The sequence below is a fragment of the Kryptolebias marmoratus genome, linkage group LG19 (assembly GCF_001649575.2).
Source record: "Kryptolebias marmoratus isolate JLee-2015 linkage group LG19, ASM164957v2, whole genome shotgun sequence".
Lineage (NCBI taxonomy): Eukaryota > Metazoa > Chordata > Actinopteri > Cyprinodontiformes > Rivulidae > Kryptolebias > Kryptolebias marmoratus.
Window position 1 is genome coordinate 977847 of NC_051448.1, and position 7022 is coordinate 984868.

Consider the following 7022-nt stretch of genomic DNA (forward strand, 5'->3'; position numbering starts at 1 on the left):
TGATTCTCTGATTCTTTGATTCTCTGCTTCTTTGATTCTTTGATTCTCTGATTCTCTGAAAATCCCCGCAGATAAAAATCTGCCTCCTTCGTCTGCCTGAGCAGAACTCATCCAGAAGGTGTCCAGATGTCTCCAGGACGACGAGGTGTTTTAGAGACGCTGATGTGATTCTACTGGATGATAAACCCAACAGAACCGGCTGCAGAACTGAACCCACGAGGACAAACAGAACCTTGTAATACTGTGATGTTTGTGGAGCCATATCCTGTGTAAATACTGTCCTGTGAGGTGGAGCGTGTTGATGCTGAGGATGAGGAGGCTCACCATGAATTCCTCCTGTTCATCAGGAACTCTGAGCTGAATCGGACTCTGCTCAGTAAAGTTTAGCATCTTGTTTTCTGTTTGTTTAGCTGTGAAGGCAGCGTCTCACTTTGTTCGGATGAAGACAAAAGAAATAAACTTTATCGTCCCGAAGGGGAACTTGTTTGGGTTTGTAATGATTTTTCAGCACATTTATGACAGAAGTCACAAACTGTATAAAACCAACTTATTTCATGTGAAATAGAAAGTCCCACTTCATGTGTTTAAATTTAATTTATTGTTTTCATCAAACGTTAGATTCCAGGCAGATTGTTGTGGTTTTAGTCTTTAATCTCAGGGATTCTGGAGGTGAAGATAAACGGGTTTCCAGCAGAGGACAGATGCAGGTTTGGCCTCAAAGCCAGATGTGTTGGTTTATTTAGTCTTTATTCTGAGCTGTTTAATAATGAAACTGCAGAAAATGTAAAGATTTGTCTTTGAAAAGTGCAGAAATAGGATAGAATTACATGTTATTATGTTAAGGAGGGGTGTGCCTTTAGTTCTTTATTACATTTTGAATTCTCTGTCCTCGTGTTTCTTTAGATTATTCTATGATTTATTTCTTTAAAAAAGTAACGTTTGAGGAGGAGAAACAAGCATCTGTGGAGTTTTCCAGATGAAACTCTTGTTTCTCTGCGATGCTTAAAAACCTGACGTTCAGATTCAGACTTCAGGCCGTTTGGACCTTCACACTCCACCGTGAGTGAGCCGAGCCAGCAGAGGTCAAAGGTCGAGTGTGTGGTTGTTGGCGAGGCACGCATCGCGCCGACCGTCGGGCACCCGCGACCTCATTTCTGTTTTTATTTTCCCAGCGAGCGCTGAGGAAGAATGTCTCCTTCAGGCCACAAAAACAACAAAAGGAGACAAGCTGAGGCCCTTCAGCCGCTGCTTTCGGTTCTGGTTCTGACCTGAGTTCAGCTTCAGGGCGGGAAGGAGGATTTAGGATCCCAGAAACAAGCCAAGGAGAGTTAAAAACACAGGATTCAGCTGTTGGAGGGAAACTCTTTAAACCTTGTTGTGTTTCTGAGACGGTTTAAAACATGTTTATGTTTTATTTTTATCTCCTGACTTGTTTGAAGCAGATTTCAGGTTCTTCAGGTTCACCTCCGTCCACTCGACACTCGGGTTTTATCAGCTTTGTGGTCGGGTCACCAATGTGAAAAATGTGAGAACTGTGAGCTGCCAGGAGGAGAAGCTCAAAGATGGTTTCTGAGCCGGAGAAGATGCTCAGGTGTCTCTGGTTTCACTCTCTGAAGTGCAGAAAGTTGTTCTGTTGCCTCAGAATGTAGATTAAAGTGGGCGGTTTGGCTTCAGCTCAGAAACACCAAAACTCAGATTTATGAGATAAAAGTTTTTTATTGCTGAGACAAAGGAGCCGGATTCAGGCTCTGGTGGTGTCGTTCAGGTAACAACAACCCAAAAATACTTTTTATTTATAACCTTTTATTTCAGAGAAGAAGTCCAGTTGGCTCCTGACGAGTCCTGCAGGATTATCTGAGCGGAGAATCTTCTCCGAATATCAAACCAAATCCTGAAAACATTTACAGGAAGAAGATGCCAGAAGTCCAGCTTCCGTTAACTTTTAATGAACTGTACGATAAAACATTTATCAGACGCTTTTATTCTGAAGGTCCAAATATAACTTTCACTCAGAAGTTTCCAAACTGTCTGGAATCACAGCGCCTCGCTCTCGTATCTCTGCAACTGTCAATATATTAACAGAAACACTTAAAATCTTGGTCAGATCAGATACAGAGTCATCAGGGAGTCTCGAACCTGTCTCAAACCAGTTTCTGTGATTTGATGACCAATGAAACCAAACTGGGACAGATTGGAGACAAAACGTGGAATAAAGTGAAATCAAACAGAGACATAATTAGGACACTTTGTGACTGAATTGAGACGAGTTCATTTTCGTGTTTTTTGCAGGATTGTTGCACAAACTCGTTCACAAATACGAACCCAAACATGACTTCAGTTCCTGTTTTATGTGACTCCATTTTAACATTTGCTTATTTTTTCCAGAATTTGTCTCCAATTAGAATTTGTCTCCAACAGATCCTTGAACCCGGCGTGGACCTTCCAGAGGAGCCTGAAGACCAACGTCCTGCAAAGACCAGACACCAGTTTCTACATCTCATCATCCAGAGTGAAGAAAGTACAAACAGCCAAACTCTGCGGCTTTAATGACAGCCAGCATCCATCCTGACTTTTACAAAAACACAACAATCTGCAGCAAAATGAAAACATTTGAAGTATTTCTGGCCTCTGTGGGACGAAGCTCAGTGGTATAATTTGGGTTCTGCAGCCTCGTTTGGAACAGAAGTTAAAAACTTGGAGACTTTAGTTGGAAAGTGTTTCCTTTCCTCCCTTCACTTGTTTCTTTCATTCCTCTGGAGTCTTTTTCCCTCTGCTTGTCCTCAAGTTTCATCGTTTCCTTTCTCTGCTCACAAAACAATCAGAGCTCAGGATATATTTCTGGAATCTCTGAAGTCTGAGCCTCGCCTCTGTACATTTAGGATTAAGAATTATTAATAAAAATGACATGTTGTCAAACTGTGGAGATAAATTCTTCTTTCCCTCAAGAAGGAAAAACTACAACAAAGTAAAATCCATCCAGGTGTTTTCTACTTATTTAACCCTCCTGACGAGAGGAAGAGAAGCCTGGAAACTTTGGGTCAGTTTGACCCGAAGGCCACAGGAGGTCAAAGATCATGCAGGTCATGGTGGAAACAACCTTCCTGCTGCCTGAATCTTCTGACAGGCAGATTGGTCCATCGTCCTCGAGCTTCTTCTGATCACATCTTCTGAAAACACGAACACCTTGTTCACATGTTAACGTGATTATTGGCACAAAAAATGAGTTTTACACCAAAATGTTTTTGTTTTTTTTTACACAGTGATGTGCAGAGCTGTGGGACTGAGGAGGAAGCAGTTCAGAGACGACGTTGTGATCTGCAGTGAGAGTAGGGAGCAGGTGGAGGAGAGCCTGATGAGGAGGAGAGAAAGTCAGGAGAGACCCTGTGTGAAGGAGAAGGAGACGGGAGGAGCTGCTGAAGGTTCCTCACTGCAAAGTCAGGAAGAGCGGTCGGAATAAAACAGTAAAATCCACAATATTTGTCTCATATCAGTGGAGACTGGTTCCTTGAAGTAAAGATTTGCAAACTGCCAAGTGTTTGTTGACCTGCAGAAACAGCCGTTTAGATGCAGAAGTCCAACAGTTCAGGTGTGTCGGTTCATATTTACGCTCAGATACGTTGATTAAAGTCTGCAGATTAAAAGATGTCAGGTTGAAACAGTAAACTAACTGGTCTGACTGAGATTTGATCCTGACGGATGTTTTACTCCTTCTTTCTCTCCTCCAGCAGCTGATTCTCTCTCATATGATGCAGGTCAATCACCGAGCTTCAGCTGAGGGTTTTGTTTACATTAGATGCAGACCCACATTTCAGAACTGCTTAACTTTAATTACTGGAGTAAATTGTGTCATTTGATAAAGTTCAGGATAATCTCTTTTATGTTTGATTTCATAGTTTGCAGCGAGTAGCTTTAGATTCGTGGAGGTTCAGGATTAGAAATGAGTCCATCAGAGGGACAGCTCAGGTTTCTGAGGACAGGTTTGGACAGAGGACAGAGAGTGGACATACTGGATAAAGGACACAGAGAGGGTTGATGGATGGAGTGAAGGAGGATCTGCTGAATCATATGAAGTTCTTTGTTTCACCTCCACTCTTCCTCCTTCAGGTCAGAATCCAACATTTCTTCTCGGTATGTTTCCTGAAGCTGCTGTAGGACAACAGGCTGGTTGGTCATCAGTACAAGCAGACAAAGTTCAGAACTGAGCCGCCTGACGTCCCATAAAACAGGGATGAAGGCAGAGAGGAGGAGGAGGAGGAGGGAGGGGCTCCTGGGTTTCATGTAGAACCCATTCAGGTTTCAGAACATTTATGAGGTATTTACAGAATTTGTTTCTAAGTTTTATTTTAAATCAACCTTTGTTAGTTAGATAAAGTCAGAATAAACATAATAAAGGGGATTTCAATATTCATGTAGCTGAAGGTGATGCTTAAACATAACCTTTAATAATTTAATAGAGTCAATTAGTCCACAGACCTCCTCCTCCTCTTCATCAGACTCAGGATCTGGTTCTGACATATGACAGAGAGACTAAGGATTTATTAATCCAGCCTCACAGTCCTGTTCTGTGACCATCTTTTATTAACCTTTGAGTTTACTCTGACTGACACACAGCCTCTGAGAGGAAACGTTGTTATAGTAGATGTTTATCAGAGAACGCTGGAACCAAATTTAAAGAATATCTTCATTATTCTCCTCTGTCTTTCAGAGTAATGCAACAGAGCAGCAACTTAGATAATATTACAGCTTCAATGCAAACATCACTTGATAAAGTTGCTCCTCTGAAAAAGAAAGTGATCAGTCAGAGGAAGATGGCTCCTTGGTTTAATTCAGAGCTACATTCTTTAAAACAGGCAGGTAAAAAGTTGGAAAGAAAATAGCGCTCCACTAACATGGAAGAACTTTATTTAACCTGCAGAGACATTCTGCTAACAAACAAGAAAGCCTTCATGAAGCTAGAACTGTATATTATTCATCTTTAATAGAAGAAGAAGAAGAAGAAGCCCAGGTTTCTGTTCAGACCATGTGAGGAGTGATGCCTTCATGAGATTCTTTATAAATAAAATGATTTCAATCAGAGAGAAAAGCAACACCATCCTTCCTGCTGGTGGCTAATCTAAAAAACATTTAAAAATAATACAACTGGACTTCTGTTCTGGGGCTGAAGACGTTTCAGATCCTGTCTTAGAGGCGTTCTCAGTTCAAAACTAGAGAGTGGACACAGACAAGACATGTCTTCTGTGGGGCAGACAAACAAAGACAGTGAGTCTCCATCAGGAGGGCAGGGACCTTATCTGCATGGGAACCTGGTTTATATGATGGAGATCTCCACGCTGCTCCACTCTCTCCAGATTTGAAGCCTCCTGCACCATCCTTCCTACTGTTCCTGTGATTCCCTCTGAAATACAGGAGTGCTGATCGAATATGAAGCTGAGGTGCTACAGGTGAAAGAACAGAAACCTTCAGAGATGTTTCCTTAAACAGCGGCGGTCCTGACATTCTGACTCATAGTTCTCATTTCAGATGGAGACTCAGCCCAACTGGTAATCTCTGGGGAGCTTCAGGCTTGTGGTTGTTTGGCTTCTTCGAGGCCAGGAGGTGAGTAGGTGGAGCGGTTTCAGCCTCAGTCTGTAAGATGTGGTGTTTTCTTCAGCAGAAACACTTCCTGAATCCCAGCAAAGTGAAAAACACTCCGGGATAATTAGTCACGAAGCAGCCAACCTGTGCAGACGGCCACAGATCCGCTCTGAACGCTCAGTGGCACATGTTTGTGAGCATGCCTGTGTGAATACGTGTTTCCAATTATTCAAATGGATTTATGGGCTCTGCACACGCTGCTCTGTGGCTGAGAACAGCTTCTTTTACTCCGTCTGTTGGAGCCTCCAAGGAGAACTCCCTGTCGTTCATCAAGCAGACAGGACATCCATCAGAGAAGAAGAATTAGAAATAATTTATCCTCCCAGTACTTCCCCCTGATCTGGACCACATGTTGATGTTTCTCCTGAAGACGGAGGGCAGAGGAGGTGAGGAAGAGTCACTAAAAAGCAGAAAAAAACAGATTTTTACTTTATGTAAATCTAAGTTTATTCATCTGTTAAGTTTTCAAGGACGTTTTAGGACGCCTAAATGAATACACATAAAATTACAGTATTTCTTGAAACTGGAGTTGACAGAGAAGTTTGGCTGGTAGAATAATGTGGAAATAACTCTTATCTTCCACAAAGAGGAGACACAGTAAGTGTTATAACTTGAATTTACAGAATCTGAAAACTTGTTTTATCTTTAAACAGATTCCTAAAAAAAAGGAATCAGTTGATGGAAGGAGAGCAGAGCGGTGGAGAGTGGGCAGGCAGGTAAGACCGTTCTTTGAGGGAGGGAGAAAAGTTCCTATCCAGGAGAACCCTGGTTCTAAGAGTAATCTCAGCCAGCTTTTATACATGTAGTGTGGCTCTGTTTTTATATCCCATAACCATTAAAACTTATAATTCCCCCAATAAATCTGCAACACAACCAAATGTGTTAATATTTGGAACTAAACTTACATTTATAATTCAGTCATATTCATCCCAAATTCTAGTTTAAAGCAGATCTTCTACTGATGTTTGGGTTTCCTCTTGTTCCTGTTTTTCTTTTAAATATATTTCCTGGTTGGAGAACTTGGGGAAATCTAATCTGCATCTTGTCTAAATTAACACGACAACATGAGCTGAGAGGGGAAATCAGGACGCTCTGGAGAGAAGCAGCAACGGAAACCTGTTTGATTTCAGTTTGTTTATTTCCAAACAGAACCGGGTCTGAACAGAACCAGAGGATGGACCTGCAGGACAGATCTGCAGGACAGACATGTAGGACACTTCTGTTGGACCTAATGAGGATGTCTCAGAGCCTGCCAGACTCTGTTGTGGACTCAGGCAGGGACTCGAGCAGAGACTCTCTTGAGGACTCTGTTGTGGACTCAGGCAGGGACTCGAGCAGAGACTCTCTTGAGGACTCTGTTGTGGACTCAGGCAGGGACTCAAGCAGAG